This window comes from Oryx dammah, unplaced genomic scaffold (assembly GCF_014754425.2).
Source record: "Oryx dammah isolate SB20612 unplaced genomic scaffold, SCBI_Odam_1.1 HiC_scaffold_29, whole genome shotgun sequence".
NCBI classification, from domain to species: domain Eukaryota; kingdom Metazoa; phylum Chordata; class Mammalia; order Artiodactyla; family Bovidae; genus Oryx; species Oryx dammah.
In genome coordinates, this window is record NW_024070213.1 from 100,815,040 (window position 1) to 100,833,106 (window position 18,067).

General features: G+C 35.8%; 1 long non-coding RNA gene across 1 annotated transcript in view; it reads left to right on the forward strand.

Moving 5' to 3' along the window:
- The window catches only part of LOC120858416, a 439,990-nt gene that overhangs the window by 394,981 nt on the left and 26,942 nt on the right, over positions 1-18,067 (forward strand). The gene's annotated exons all lie outside the window — the stretch shown is intronic.

The window sequence follows — 18,067 nt, forward strand, 5'->3', positions numbered from 1 at the left end:
TGTTGTTTAATACTAGTTATTATCTGGAGAAATTATTATTCTATAGGAAAAAATAGCAAAATAAGCACAAATCAATAATTTACATTTAAATATGGGCTAAGAGAATTCGTTACAGGAAAATATACTAACTAAAAATGTCCAGCACACAAAACTATGGCATTTGGAGGAAAAGATGTTTCATATATGGATAACAGCCTTCCATAGAAATGTGATGTGAGCTGAATAATGGGCATCTAGATAATTGCCAATAGAGTTAATTTCCTGCTGGTGGTCAAATGCGACAATGTCCTTTCACCAAAAGGTACAAAGGAAAATCAGTCTTTTAAGATGTGTGAAACTTGATAATCTTCAAGTCTTTTATGCTTTCAAATTCTTTAGACTTGCAGCATAAAAGCACTTATTTATATAAATGAATGATTATAAATGAATAGGTTTTTTGTAAAGATTCTCAATTTGGCAATGCATAAGAATCAGTGGGCTGCCATCTATGGGGTCGCACAGAGTCGGACACGACTGAAGCGACTTAGCAGCAGTAGCAACAGCAGCAGCAAGAATCACCTGGAATGCTTTTAAAAAGCATGCAAACATGCTTCACTCTGGAACAATTAATTAGAATTTTTGGAATGTGAGCTAGGCATCAATATTTGAAACTATATCCCAAAAGAATCAAAAATACATCTTTTTTTTTAGATCAAAGAGTTGAAAATAAAGATTTACCTTTTACTCTTTTACTCATTTTATATTTACTCTTCATTTTACATTTACTCTTCATTTTACAGTATCTGGTCATCACAGAATCAAAAACATTGTTGTTTAATACTAGTTATTATCTGGAGAAATTATTATTCTATAGGAAAAAATAGCAAAATAAGCACAAATCAATAATTTACATTTAAATATGGGCTAAGAGAATTCGTTACAGGAAAATATACTAACTAAAAATGTCCAGCACACAATATGTGAAGTTACAATTAGACTGTATTTCCACATAATACTTTTCTGTCACATTTTTGAATGATCTATTTGTAATAGCAAATTATTTTTGTGAAACTTTGAGATATATTGTTAGCACATTCCGCAAACACATATTACTACCAACAAGCACACAAAAAACAGATGTATGTTCTGAAGGCACTCACTTTAAGACTATGTTGTACTTTTCAAGGAAAAGAAAATCAAGGACTTACTATGGTATTATAGTCAATGTGCATTGAATTGTACATCCAAAAGGCCCCTGCACATTAAAAATACAAGATTTCCATGATACTTTGGTTGACTATGCATAGCAAGGCACAAATTTTACTGAAAGATTTTCCTTGAATATAGTTTTGGAATTTTAACCTAAGCTTAATAATTCATCTCAATGCTTTCTAACATTTTGGGTAGTATACACTTTTGAGGTATGTAGAGTAGTTTCCATTTTATGTGTTTATGTTAAAGCAGATTTTTAAAATGTGTTGAATGTGTATCAGTTTAACTATTATGACATTTTTTGTTATGAGTACTTAAATTGATTAGGAAAGATAAGTAAATCATGAACTGTATGATAAACTAATAAAATATTAATATTTTAATATTATGATTAATAAAATAAGTAAAGTAATATAAAATAAAAAGTAATAAAATATTGTTAAAAATAAACAATGATCTTTTTTTTCAGTTCTAAAATTTAGCAAGATTTTCTCATATGTGAGAAAGAAACTGTTTAGAACTCAAATTATAAATTTTTAGTATCTAAATTAGTTGGATTATCTGTTTTCTGGAAGTCATTTATTGTGTACAAGTTTTTGTTTAATCTTACATCACTTTACTAAATTATTTAATGTCCCTATTTATCATCCAAAAGATTATATTTTTATTTTTTAAGCTCTTAGATATATTGTTTCTTGGCAAGAGAACATTGATAAAAGTGAGGAGGAAGGGACTTATGAATGTACTCCCACACTATCCTTTAAACTGTTGTTCTTCAGTCACTGTGTGATTCTGTGACACAGTGGACTGACTCTGTGACTGACTCTGTGACCAACTCCACGTCTGACTCTGTGACCCCCATGGACTGCAACACATCAGGCTTCCTGTCTTTCACTATTTCCCAGAGTTTGCTCAAAACTCATGTCCATTGAGTTAGTGACATCATCCAATCATCTCATTCTCTGTCCTCTCCTTCTCCTTCTCCTCCTGTCCTCAGGCTTTCCCAGCACCAGGGTCTTTTCCAGTGAGTCAGTTCTTCATATTAGGTGGCAAATGTAGTGGAGTTTCAGCTTCAGCATCAGTCCTTCCAATGAATACTCAGGGTTGATTTCTTTTCGGATTGACTGGTTGGATCTCCTTGCTGTCCAAGGGTCTCTCAAGAGTCTTCTCCAACACCACAGTTTGAAACTATAAATTCTTTGAAACTCACCTTTTTTTATGCTCCAACTTTCACATACATACATGACTACTGGACAAACCATAGCTTTGACTATATAGACCTTTGTTGGCAAAGTAATTTCTGTTTTTTAATATATTGTCTAAGTTTGTCATAGCTTTCCTTTCAAGAAGCAAGCGTCTTTTAATTTCAAGCCTGGAGTCGTTGTCTGCAGCAATTTTGGAGCCCAAGAAAATAAAGTTTGCCACTGTTTCCACTATTTCCCCATCTATTTGCCATGAAGTGATGGGACTGGATGCCACGATCTTAGTGTTTTGAATGTTGAGTTTTAAGCCAGGTGTTTCACTCTCCTCTTTCACCCTCATTTAGAGGCTCTTTAGTTCCTATTCACTTTCTGCCATAAGGGTGGTATCATCTGTATATCTGAGGATGTTGATATTTCTCCCCCAATTTTGATTCCAGCTTGTGAGTCATTCAGCCCAGCATTTCTCATGATGTACTCTGCAGAGAAGTTAAATAAGCAGGGCAACAATAAAAAGCTTTGTCATACCCCTTTCCCAGTTTTGAACCGGTCTGTTTTTCCATGTACAGTTCTCACTTATTGCTTCTTGACCTGCATACAGTTTTCTCAGGACACAGGTAAGGTGGTCTCGTATTCCTATCTCTTTAAAAATTTTCCACAGTTTGTTGTGATCCACATAGTTAAAGACTTTAGTGTAGTCAATAAATAGTGAAATGATATTTTCTTTCTTCACACATAATATTTCTCAAAAAGTAAAAGAACACAATCAAACAGGGAGCCAGGAAAATATTCAGGGGCCTAATATCAGTAAAGTTCACAGCTTTTATAAAAACAAGCAATAAGATTAGAATGGGTTAACAATAGCTAAACAATGTTTACATTTCTTATTTCCAAACAACAAATTTACCCAAGATATGTATTGTGCCAGAGCAAATGACAGATACCATAACCAACATCATATAACCAAATGGCTATGTTTTTCTGTTAATTGAGAAGTACAGAGGTATGTATTCCTTGCATTCATTTTGTGACTTTTCTCTCCTTTTCTGCCACATTTTCATTATCATTTCAGAGACCTCATCATCACATCATGGCTGTTCAGCTCCATCTACCTTATCCTGTGAGAAGAGTGCACACAAAAATGAGGCAGATTCTGGGAGAAAAGATGAGTTGTCTTCACAGGACTATCTCTTTATTTCAGGGAGAAAAATCACTGAAATCTATGACAGACTTCACTTTCTGTTTCATTTGGTCTGAACTGGGTATTTGGTCTGAATATGCCCATCCCTGTACTCCTTCCTGGCACAGTGGGACAAGATCACCATGATTCATTTAGCCATTGTTTCCAGCTGGTAACACTGGCATTCTGGATGAGGCAGTTCTTTATAGTGTAGGACTGTCCCTGGATCCCTAAGCACTAAATGCTTGTAGCTAATCACAACAGCCAACATCATTCTTCATATTTCTTGGGAGGAACACTACTGCTATCTGTTGAGAACCAGTAATTAGGACATCCGTGATTCATTCTCTTGGCAACCAGAGAATAAATTCATTTATTGTTTATCACGGGAAAAGGAGGATTGGTCTTGGGTAGATGACCAAGAGTGTCTGCCATATCCTAGAAGGAAATAAGTTAGTGATTTGATTAACTTTCACAGATAATAGAGAAGAAAATAGTAGGTTCCAACTTTTGTTGACTAATTGTGATTTATTGTTTTATCTTGCCAAACTTTAATTTTCTCATCTCTTGAAACGATGGCTTTGGACTGCATGATATCTTGCATTGCTTCCAATCCTAAAGAACCTCAGGTGTTAGATATATTGTAACTTAGAGGTGATGCATACAATAATTTAGAGATTTTCTATGAGATTCTATAGCTTTCCACAAAAGGACCCTTGCCATAGCAATCTGGAGAGTAAAATAAGAATATTTACTTATCCAAACAAATTTAAAAATTATATACTGACCAATTTTAATGATAAGAAAAACAAAGTTACATAAATGTTTTTGTTTAATTTTCCAAAAAGCTAGAAATATAATAATGCTTTACCTGGGAAATTTGACTATCTAAGTTTTGTTAAATTCATGTTTGCATATATATGTGAATACTTTAAACAAGAAAATATTTTTTCAGTTAATTGTGTATTGAAACACTTCAAAATAGCAGTGAAACCTTAAAAACATAGATCAGCTATGCATCAAATTTATTTAGATTTTTTGTAATAAGCTTATTTATATTATACAAGTTACAGAATGTTTTCTCAACAATGATAATTTCTTCTAACAATTATCATAGGAAAAAGAAATTTTGTCAATAGGTAAAATCTTCAATCATTAACATGTATTTATTATATTTATATTTATCAATCAGGTATTTACTGGATGTTTATTGCATATACCAAAGACTGTGAGCAATTTGACTTCACAGTTTCATCTATCTTGCATGCCTAGCTCCTATACATTCTTTAACTCTGGGAGTGTCATTTGCTCTCAAAGTCTCCTCTCAATACCTTCCCATGATTAAATATTCTCCTTTGTGGTTTTTGTTGCAATCTGTGCTCCTTAGTGCTCCTTAGCCTCCTTGGTGCTCCTTAGGGCACTTAACCTCTTACAGAAATTCCCTAGTTACTTGCTCTTCCTCTATAAGATCATAACTTTTGTCTTGGTATCTCTATTGCCAAACCTTTTGCTTACCTTTTAGATACATATTATTTAATAATCATCACAATCCTATAAGACAGAGTTTTATTATCCCCATTTTATTGGCAATAAAACCAGGATATAAAGAGGGTTGATAACTTACTTATTAAACACTGCTAATATGTAGCAGAACTTATAATAAAACACAAATGAACTTTGCTCCATGATCACTTATAAATGCCAATTTTTGATTGATTATATTAAGATACCAACTTCCTTGGTGAATATTACTACTAGACCTTATCAGACACACATACAACTTCCTTTAATCCAGAAATCAATGCTATTTCTTCTCTCTAAAGAGAAAAAACTGGCATTTGAAAACATTTGCTATTTCTGTATTAAACATAAATGTGTCCTCAAAAGCATTATTCTTTGGAGACCGCAATGATGAAATACACATAGATTATGTTATCTTGTTTTAAAATGTTAGTAAAATTTTATACATTGAAATATGAAACATTTCTGCTATTATTAGTTATTTCCCATAAATATTTGCCTAAATTAGATAATACTTACCTATTACCCAACAATAAAATATAAAATATTAAACCTTAAAATATGAATTTAATTAACAAAAAAAAATCTTTCTTAACTATTGACCTGCCTCTTGAGAAATTTGTATGCAGGTCAGGAAGCAACAGTTAGAACTGGACATGGAACAACAGACTGATTCCAAATAGGAAAAGGAGTACGTCAAGGCTGTATATTGTCACCCTGCTTATTTAACTTATATGCAGAGTACATCATGAGAAATGCTGGGCTGGAAGAAGCATAAGCTGGAATCAAGATTGCCAGGAGAAATCTCAATAAGCTCAAATATGCAGATGACACCAGCCTTATGGCAGAAAGTGAAGAGGAACTAAAACTTCTTGATGAAAGTGAAAGAGGAGAGTGAAAAAGCTGGCTTAAAGCTCAACATTCAGAAAATGAAGATCATGGCATCTGGTCCCATCACTTCATGGGAAATAGATGGGGAAACAGTAGAAACAGTGTCAGACTTTATTTTGGGGGGCTCCAGAATCACTGCAGATGGTGACTGCAGCCATGAAATTAAAAGACGCTTACTCCTTGGAAGAAAAGTTATGATCAACCTAGATAGCATATTCAAAAGCAGAGACATTACTTTGCCAACAAAGGTCCATCTAGTCAAGGCTATGGTTTTTCCTGTGGTCATGTATGGATGTGAGAGTTGGACTGTGAAGAAGGCTGAGCGCCGAAGAATGGATGCTTTTGAACTGTGGTGTTGGAGAAGACTCTTGAGAGTCCCTTGGACTGCAAGGAGATCCAACCAGTCCATTCTGAAGGAGATCAGCCCCGGGATTTCTGTGGAAGGAGTGATGCTAAGGCTGAAACTCCAGTACTTTGGCCACCTCATGCAAGAGTTGACTCATTGGAAAAGACTTTGAGGCTGGGAGGGATTGGGAGCAGGAGGAGAAGGGGACAACCGAGGATGAGATGGCTGGATGGCATCACTGACTCTATGGACGTGAGTCTGAGTGAACTCTGGGAGATGGTGATGGACAGGGAGAGCTGGCATGCTGCGATTCATGGAGTAGCAAAGAGTCGGACACGACTGAGCGACTGAACTGAACCGAACAGTAGTTAAGAAAATGTAATAGTCTCTTAACAATACTCCAGAAAGTCATATATTTCTAAACTACAGAGTGATAATGCTGTATTATAATTTTTTTTTTTTTTTGATTCTGGCTTACAGTAAAGTCACAAATGTATGAGTCAACTGTGGCTCTGTGGGATTCTGTTGGAATCAGTTCATTGACTCTACATCAGTCCGTGGTTCAACTGAGCATAATTCCAGAATCTCATTTGTATCCAAATCTATTTCATTGAGTTAAGGTTGAATGTCCAGCTGATAATGGAGTGAATGCTCTCTCACAGAGGATCCCAGAAGGACATAATCAGATCAAACTGCATAAGTGCATTGAACATATCTACACTCTTGTGTTTCTTTCATATGGCTGAAGCAAGTCACATGCCTACCTCTTTGTTATGAGGAAGTATACTATAACTTGAGAGAAAAGAGAAAAAGCAAACATTTATTAAATAATAATTTTATTAATCACATATAACATTCTCTTGGAAATAATATAGAATTTGACAATCATATTTTGGAAGAAAAAACCCTCAGCATTAGACATAACAAGTTGTGAAATGTTAATATTTTATTTTTAGACTCAACAGCTTCAATGAGACTCACCTTATACCTTTCATATTCTTTCCATATACTAGAGGGAAAAAATAAATCTCATGTTTAGAAATGAAACTAAGAAGTTTATTAATCATCAAGTTTCAGTGATAGTGTGTTTCAGTGGATATATTTCTTAATTGGAAGGCAGTTCTTATATAATTTCTATTATCTCCTCTGATAAATCTAGGAGGCTCATGTATAAAGTAAGTTTCATGATTTGATGTCTAGGAATTGCTTTAAAAATTACATTTGCTCTTTAAAATATTACTTCATTGCCACCAATATTGCTTTTCATATGAAAATAAAGAATCCTAATGAGCTAACTTCTCATTCCAAATCTTTAAAAAATACATGCAAAATGAAGTAATTGTTCTCCTGTTGGAAATCATAGTATATTTCCTTTCCTAGAGGATGATAAAATTAAAAATTATGCAGTAAGTATTGGTTTCTTTATCACATTCATATTTTCTGCTCCAAAACGTATATTCAAATCTAATTAAATACAAATTCATAAATAACATGGTAAAAGCTTCTGACTTTTCCACATTTTTCTGATAGAATACAAATCTAATATTTTAATAATATATTATTATTACAGTCGTCCTGCTGCATTTATAAAAATGCTTTGCAGAAATCATTTAAGATGAATGTTTTGAATATTTATATTACTGAAGGAGAAAGAAATTTCAGCACCCATGTCTGAAATATAAGCATCTATTTGGTCTTGCACATAAGTGCCTTAGCATTAATGTCTTGAAACTGCACTCTTACTGAATTTCATAATACTAGTTCATGTTCCTGCTTCGTAAAACAATAGGGCATTTTATCATGGTGCCTTTGCAATATACACATTCATCAAATTATGATTAGCTAAGGTCAAGCTTGCAGCTACAAATAACATTCACAGTATTTGATAAATAATGCAATAAAATATCATTAACTGCTCAGTGTAATGGATGATCTACTTCTTTCCCCTTCTTTTGCTCAGCTATAATCTTTGGGCTGCAAAAGTCACACTACATCTCTGGTAATAATGGCTTGTTACTGAATCCATTAACTTAATATTTTCCCATTTTATTGCACATTTTAGATAAAATAACCAATTGGCAGCATTTATAAATAACGCCATTGAACATTTGTTAAGTAGATTTTTACCATGCTTCCTTCCTCAGTTGCTCTTTGTATGTAGCCCATGGATTTATTTATAGATATAAAAATCATAAATGCAGAATATAAATATAGAAATTATATATAATCTAAGCATAAATATTCTCAAAATTTCTTGAACTAAAGAAGTCAACATAATGTGGTTATAAGTATTATACATATTTAATTCTAAATTGATAATAATAGTATAGATATTATATATTGGTGAAATAAAAATACACATTTCTTACTACTATGAAAATCCATATGTGAGTTTATACATATAAATATATATACACACATACTCATATATAGCTAGTAATATATATGTAGATGCACACTCACACATAGATTGTAATAATATTAAGAAAAAGAGGATGCCCTGAATATTAACTTATATGAATCTTGAATTCAAAGGATGCATAATCATTGCCTCTGGGGAGATTATGATTAGCAAGTAAGTAGGCAGTAAAATTTTTGGACTTAGAATCATTTGGAAATTCTTCAAGACATGAAAGAATTAATTCAGACAACTATTTATATTTTGTTTTGAGAAAATCTGTTAGAAGGAAAAGAAGCTCATTATAGTGCCTGAAATATTGCCATTAGATAATATTCATAAAATTGCAACAATATTTAAGCCAATTTATATAAAATGAGGAACAAATATGATAAATTTTATCCATGCAACTCTCTTCAAATTTTAATCATTTCGTAGTTTAGACTTCTGGGAGGAAACTTGTGTAAAGTGGTATGTTTAAATAACTATGCAAACACAATAGCTAAGTTGAGCATTTTATGAATATATTTGCATTACATATTTAAAAATTCAAGTAGAAAAAGAGAATTCCTCTCAACACTTGGCATACACAGTGGCATACATGACGTGGCATGCTCAGTCATGTCCAATTCTTTCACAACCTCATGAACTGTAGCTCTTGACAGGCTCCTCTGTCCAAACAATTTTCCAGGCAAGAATACTGAAATGGGTTGCCTTTCCCATTCCAGGGAATCTTCATGCCCCACGGGCCATCCTTTGTCTCTCGCATCTCCTGCATTGGCAGGCAGGTTCTTTACCACTGTGCCACATGGGAATCCCTGGCATATACAATGACATAATCCAATTTTTATTAATATTTTCCTGAGGTCCACCAAGATATTTTAACCATTATCAACTTTATTCTATAGTGATTTTTTTTCCCATTAAGAATAGTAATCCAAAATATTAAGTTATTTGAACTTAAGCAATTTCTTACAATTTTTTGCCTTTAGTCACCACATGGGACAAACTGAAATAAGCAGAAACAATGTAATTGCAAAGAAGAGGAAGAAGCTATGTACACAATTCTGTTTCAGAATGTGAACCTGAGGTAATCTTTCAAAATGAAATATGTTTCCCTATGATGGTGAAGTCCTGAAAATGAATGGAGAGTACTCCACAAAGGACAAGGAAGCTCATTCACCAGTGAGTACTATCTGTATATGCCAGTGACTAGGAACCTGAGGATCAAAGGGAGGTCCCACAGCTTCAGAGTTTACTGCACAGTGGAAGAAAATAGGGAAATGCAGATTCTTCTCAGCTACACTATGTTCTGTGAGGACAGGCCACACAACCACCTGTTTTTCACTGTATCCCTTGAGTTTTGGGGGACTAACCCAGAGCTTTGTACATAGCTGATTCTCCAAAATAAGTTTTGATGGATAGGAACAATATTGTTCCTATACAGTTGAGAGAGAGAGCACTTTGGATGCACACCTAAGCCGTAGTGGAAGATAGAAAAAGATACCGAGAGGAGGTGCCATCTAGATTTAATTTTCAGCCATGTGAAGGAACTAGCCAAGTAAGTGAAAGGATCTAAGCAAGACAGATGTGAGTAGAGGCAACATGGCATACAGGCAGGAAGACCAGCAGATGAACAGGTTCAGTCCCACAAAGTTCATGGTGAATTTTAAGTCATGACCTGTGGCTGGAGTGGACTGTAGATAGTGGTGAGTGGCCAGATGTGAAAGTGGCAATATGTGGTGACTGATCATGAAAGGTCATATATGCTGTGCATGAGCCATTCAGTTTTAACTTATAAATGATGAACAACCCATGAAAGACTTAGAAAAGTGAGATTCAGACTAATATTTTGATTTTTTATAAAATCACTCTGGTATCCAGCTGGAAGGGAGGAGTTGAGATGAGCAACTAATTAGGAGTTTATTTCTCTAATTGTGACATGACATGAACAGGGATCATAGTAAAGAACAGATACTAAGAGAGAAATATTTAGATGGATTTGAAAATTATCATTGTAGAGATGGAAGGCATAGAGTTTATGCTCCAGGAAACCATTATGTTGTATTAGTCTCTCAATTGTGTCCAACACTTTGCAACCCTATGGACTGTAGCCAGATGGAATTCTCCAGGCAGGAATACTAGAGTGGGTTGCCTTTTCCTTCTCCAGGGGATCAACCTGACCCAGTGATCGAACCTGGGTCCCTGTATTGCAGGTGGATTCTTTTTCCTCTGAACCACCAGGGGAAAATGACCAAATGAACTGAAATACATAGGTTACTTTGTTTAGGGCTTCCCAGGTTGTGCTAGTGGTAAAGAACCCACCTGCCAGTGCAGGAGATGTAAGAGACACAAGTTCAATCCCTGGGTCTGGAAGATCCCCTGGAGGAGGGCATGGCAACCCACTGCAGTATTCTTGCCTGGAAAATCCCATGGACAGAGGAGCCCCGGGGGCAGGCTACAGTCCATAGGGTTTCAAAGAGTTGGACATACCTGAAATGACTGAAGAGACATCCCCCCTCACACACACATTAAAGTATTTCATTTCATTGTTGTTTTAATTGTTTTAGATCATCATGCCAGTCGCCAGTTAAAAGTTATGTAACTCTCTGCCAGATCCATTGCTTCAGCACCTACTGTTTTAAGAAATGTTATACCATGCTGTGGAATACTGTAGGAAAGTATGCAAAAAAAAAAAAAAAGTTAAAACATTTTCTCTCGTTGTGTTTTAAATGGTAGCATACAATTTCAAAATATTTTTCTTACTAGACATGGGGAATGACTTCCCCATGTGGGAGTACGTGCGGAAAAGGACAGGGGGTTAGGAGAAATTAAGTGAGTCAAAAATTGTTAAAAATTGACACTATGAATCTAAAAGACAGCAAATTACTGAGTAGAACCATTGACAAATATCCACACAGGTAGGAGAACAGGGGAGCTGATTGTGAGAAGCTGCAAAGAAGAAGCCATAGGAAAAGGACGTAGCAGCTATTAATTTACACAGGGGTTGAGATTCTGTCCTACCCAGAGCACTAATCCTTAAATAGGAATTTAGTTTTATATTAATCTGATTATTGTGATTGGTGGGCTTTCCTGGTGGCTCAGTCAGTAAAAAAATCTGCCTGCAATAAAGGAGACATGGGTTCTATCCCTGGGTTGGAAAGATCCAGTGGAGAAGGAAATGGCAACCCACTCTAGTATTCTTGCCTGGAAAATCCTATGGACAGAGTAGCCTGTCAGGTTACAGTCCACGGGGTCACAAAGAGTCGGACACGACTTGGCAGCACCAAAGCACAACATGATTGACATCTTGATTGTGCTGTTATAGAAAGGAAGCGAGAATCTGTAAGTATTTTGTTACACTTTAGTGTAAAGTCGATAACAGAGATTAAGTAAATCTTATTCTCTTAAAGGCAGAATATTTTCACAAATTATGTTTGATTCCTCTCCTCTTCATGTATTAGTTTATAAATTTGGGCAAAATGCTTGAACTCTTTTAAGCTCTATCATAAACTAATTATCATAGGGCCGACTTTATTTTGTTTTCAGGAGGATAAAATGAAATAATTCGTATAAGTGGCTTAGTACTTTCTATTTGATATAGTGCTTAGGTTTAGTCTCATCATGATTTTTCATCCATTTACTATTTTAGGTGCTGAAGAAACAGCCCTGCTTTAAGACAGAAGTCTATGCCTTCATGGTACTTAACTTCTGCTGAGTAAAGTCATACTCATTGTCCTGTTTTAGCTTTTTCATCTCTGAAATTCTATATATAGTATTCCAACATATTGGTTTGGCCAAAAAGTTTGTTCAGGGTTTTTTGTAAGATATTAAGGGAAAACACAAGCAAATTTTTTGTCAACCCAATGTGTAGAATTATTGCTTAGGTAATAATTCCAATTAGCAGAACAGTTCTTGTTTTTCTGTTAAAAACTGTTACAAGAGTAGGTCTTTGTAACTAAGAGAAAGGAAAGCTAGATAAAACAGCATTTCAGAAAACTGATGAATTTCTTCCATTTTTTTCAATGTATCCAAAATCACTAACGCCTTCTGTAGTAGCTCTATTTCTTACCATTTTCTACTTTACAGGAAGAATGTGAATTGTGATGTAGACCAAGAATTATTAAGCAGAACAGACTTAAACATATTCTAGTGTTATATCACATTAATCAGTGTTATCACAAAAAAGAAAGAAAAATGAATCATGTAAAAAGAATTGTACTAGGCCTATTCATTTCTAGTCTTTGGCCTATCCAGCAATATCTAGGCAACCAGCACATTTAGAAAACACTGAGTAAAAAGACTAGAATAATACTTGACTCTACTATTCTTCCTACAAAATGCCATCTGTGAGTCCCCATACATTTTTCCATGCAATGATTCAGTGATTTGTTTATGAATTTGCCTTAGGATGTTAAAGGAGTATATTTAATAAGAACATCTTATGCTAAGGCAGGGAAAATGAAATCCTTCATTAGAGAATGTCAGATTGGAAAAAAAGATACAATGACAGAGATGAGATCATTGAAAATCATAGTAGGAATGAGTAAGCTTTAAATCATGGTGGTTGAAAGTAAAATTTTAATTAATTTTACCTATTTTAAACAAAAAGAAGCCTATTATTTCCTATAGGTTATATATGTTACCCCAAGAATGCTTAAAAGTAGCAAATTTTTCAATAAATAAATTACACACCAGTATCTCTCATAAATATAGATGAAAAATACTCAGGAAAATATTGACAAGTTAAATCCAACAACATATAAAAGGAAGTATACAACACAATTAAGTGCAATTTATCCCAGATATACAAGATTGGTTCAACATTGGAAACATAATTAATTTGCTCTATCAGATCAACAGACTAAAAAAGGAAAATCATGTGATAATATCAACAAATGAAAGGGAAAAAAACTGATGAATTTGAAAATAATTAATAATAAAAAAATTTTAATAAAATAGAGATAGAAGAGAACTTTCTCGAAACTGGCAAAGAGTAACTACAAAAATGCACAGCTGATATCATACTGAATAATAAGAAACTTAAACCTTTCCCACTTGTACCAATCAGGTACAAGATAAAGACATTCTAGTACAATAACAAAAGAGAGAGAGAATGGAGAGGAGAAGGGAGGGGAGGGAGAGGAAAGAGAAGGGAAGAGAGAGAAAGAAGAGTGGGGAGAAAAGAATTGGGAAGGTAGAAATAAACTGATTTGTTCACAGATGACATGACTGTTTATGTAGAAAAAAAATTTTTTTAATCAAACAAACGAAAAAAACTCCTGGAATTAATAAATGATTATACCAAAGTTGCAAGATCCAAAGTCATGGTAAAAAAGTCAACCACTTTCCCATATACCAGCAACAGATGAGATTTGAAATTAAAAACAATCTCATTTATATTAGCAACTTAATATAAATAAGTAAATACATGTGCACGTGTGTGCTAAGTCACTTCAGTTGTATCCACCTCTTTGCAGCTCCATGGACTGCCACCCACCAGGATCTTCTGTCCATGGGATTCTCTAGGCAAGAATAAGGAGTGGGTTACTATGCCCTGCTTCAGGGAATCTTCCTGACACAGAGATCAAACCACATCTCCTGGGCCTCCTGCCAGCAAAGGTCCATATAGTCAAAGCTATGGTTCTTCCAGTAGTCATGCATGTATGTGAGAGGTGGACCATAAAAAAGGCTTAGTGCCAAAGAATTGATGCTTTTGAACTGTGGTGCTGGAGAAGACTCTAGAGAGTCCCTTGGACAGCAAGGAGATCCAACCAGTCAATCCTAAAGGAAATCAGTCCTAAATATTCATTGGAAGGACTGATGCTAAAGCTGAAGCTCCAATACACTGGCCCCCTGATGTGAAGAGCTGACTCATTGGAAAAAAATCCTAATGCTGGGAAAGATTGAGGGCAGGAGCAGAAGGCAACTACGCAGGATGAGGTGGCTGGATGGCATCATCAACCCAATGTCCATGAGGTTGAGCAAATTCCAGGAGATAGTGAAGATAGTGAAGAACAGAGAAGCCTGACTTACTGCAGTCCATGGGGTCACAAAAAGTCAGACTGGACAACAACAAAAGACCCAGAATAGGCAACACAGTGTTGAGGAACACTTGACTTCAAGACTCACTGAAAATCAACATTAAACAATACAAGGTGGAATTGGCAAAAGTATAGACAAATAGTTCAGTGGAACTGAATAGAGAGCCTAGAATATAGATCTCCCTAATCTGCCAAATAAGGAGTTCATGATCTGAGCCACAGTCAGACCTGGTCTTGTTTTTGCTGACTGTATAAAGCTTCTCCATCTTTGGCTGCAAAGAATATAACTAATCTGATTTCGGTGTTGACCATCTGGTGATGTCCATGTGTAGTCTTCTCTTGTGTTGTTGGAAGAGGGTGTTTGCTATGACCAGTGTGTTCTCTTGGCAAAACTCTATTAGCCTTTGCCATGCTTCATTCTGTATTCCAAGGCCAAATTTGCCTGTTACTCCAGGTGTTTCTTGACTTCCTACTTTTGCATTCCAGTCCCCTATAATGAAAAGGACATGTTTTTTGGGTGTTAGTTCTACAAGGTCTTGTAGGTCTTCATAGAACCATTCAACTTCAGCTTCTTCAGCATTACTGGTTGGGGCATAGGCTTGGATTACTAGTCAAAGCTAGGGTTTCTCCAGTAGTCATGTATGGATGTGAGAGTTGGACTGTGGAGAAAGCTGAGTGCTGAAGAACTGATGCTTTTGAACTGCGGTGTTGGAGAAGACTCTTGAGAGTGTGTTGGACTGCAAAGAGATCCAACCAGTCCATCCTAAAGGAGATCAGCCCTGGGATTTCTTTGGAAGGAATGATGCTGAAGCTGAAACTCCAGTACTTTGGCCACCTCATGCGAAGAGTTGACTCATTGGAAAAGACTCAGATGCTGGGAAGGTTTGGGGACAGGAGGAGAAGGAGATGACAGACAATGAGATGGCTGGATGGCATCACCGACTAGATGGGCATGAGTTTGAGTGAACTCCTGGAGTTGGTGATGGACAGGGAGGCCTGGCATGCTGCAGTTCATGGGTCGCAAAGAGTTGGACATGAATGAGTGACTGAACTGAACTGAATCTGTCAAAGCTGATCTTTGACAAAGGAAAAAAGGCAATAAAATGGAGCAAAGACAGACATTTCACAAATAGTGCTGGAACAACTGGACATCCATTCAGGAGAAAACTTATATATATATCAGTATGGTGATGACTTTGTAGACACAATACCAAAGACACAATTTATAAAATTATTAATTAATAATTTAGAATTATTAAAACAAAACAATTTCTGATTCACCAAAGACAATAGTAAGACAATAACAAAAATCACAGACATGGAGAAAATATTTGTAAAAGACACATCTGATAAAGGACTGAAGTACAAGGAACTCTTAAAACTCAAATAAGAAAATTAGCAATCTGATTAAAGGATGGGCCAAAGAGATTAACAGACACCTCATCAAAGAAGATATGTAAAAGAAAATGAAAGTGAGAGTCGCTCAGTTGTGTCCCACTCTTTGCAATCCCATGGATGATACATTTCATGGAATTCTCCAGGCCAGAATACTGGAATGGGTAGCCTTTCCCTTCTCCAGGGGGTCTTCCCAACCCAGGTATCAAACCAAGGTCTCCCTCATTGCAGGCGGATACTTTATCCACTGAGCCACAAGGGAAGTCTGAGGATATGTAGTTGACAAATATAAATAAGAAAAGATAACCCACAGAATATGTCACTAAGGAAATACAAATTAAAACAACAATGAAATAGTTTAGTAATACACAGACATACTGTTTATTCCCTTGCAAGGGAAAGCAAGTAAATTACAGAAAAATATCTACCTCTGTTTTATTGACTACACTAAAGCCTTTGACTATGTGGATCATAACAAACTGTGGAAAGCTCTTAAAGAGAAGGGAATATCACATCATCTTACCTACCACCTGAGAAACCTCTATGTGGGTCAAGAAACAACAATTAGAACCCTGTATGGAACAGCTGAGTGGTACAAGACTGAGAAAGGAGTACCACAGGGCTGTCTGCTGTCATGCTGATTGTTTAACCTAAATATTGTGAGCAATGATGAGCAATGCTGGGCTGGATGAGTTACAAGCTGGACTCAAGACAGATGGGAGAAATATCAACAACCTCAGATATACGGATGATACCATTCTAGTGGCAGAAAGTGAAGAGGAACTGAAGAGACTCTTGATGAGAGTGAAGGAAGACAGTGAAAGAGCCAGCTTACAACTAAATATTAAAAAAAAAAAAAAAAAACCCTAAGATCATGGCATCTGGCCCCATTACTTCATGACAAATAGAAGGGGGAATGTGGTAGTAAGGACAGATTTCCTCTTTTGGGGTTCAAAAATCATTTTCAGATGGTGACTCCAACCTTGAAATCAGAAGAAGATTGCTTCTTGGCAGGAAAGCTATGACAAACTTAGATAGTGTGTTGGAAAGCAGAGACATTACTCTGCTGACAAAGGTCTATATAGTCAAGACAATGGTTTTCCCAGTGGTCACGTAAAGTTGTGAGAGCTGGGTCATAAAGAAGGCAGAATGCCAAAGAATTGATGCATTTGATCTGTGGTGTTGGAAAAGGCTCTGGAAAGTCTTTGGACAGCAAGGAGATCAGACCAGTCAATCTTAAGGGAAATCAATCCTGAATACTCATTGGAAGGAATAATGTTGAAGCTGAATCTCCAGTATTTGGGTTATCTGATGCACCCACTCCAGTGTTCTTGCCTGGAGAATCCCAGGGATGGCAGAGCCTGGTGGGCTGCCGTCTATGGGGTTGCACAGAGTTGGACATGACTGAAATGACTTAGCAGCAGCAGCAGCAGCAGATGCTAACAGCCAACTCCTTGGTAAAGCCCCCAGTGCTGGGAAAAATTGAGGGCAGAAGGAGAAGTGGACATCAGAGGGTGGGATGGCTGATGGCGTCAATGATGCAATGGTCACAAACTTGGACAAACTTTGGGAGATGGTGAGGGACAGTGAGGTCTGGCATGCAGCAGTCCATGGAATCACAAAGGGTTGGGCATGACTGGGCGTCTGAACAACAAAATCTGTGTTTATTACACTTTGCATATATTGTGTTCTTTATTACAGATTGAAGGTTCATGGCAACTCTGTGTTCAGCAAGTCTATCAATAACATTTTTTCAACAGCTTTTGTTCACCGTGTGTCTCTATGTCATGTTTTGGTAATTCTCACACTATTTCACTTTTTCACTATTATTATATTTGTTATAGTAATCTCTGGTCAGTGATTTTTTTATGTTACTAATGATTTTGGTATATTTTAGCAATA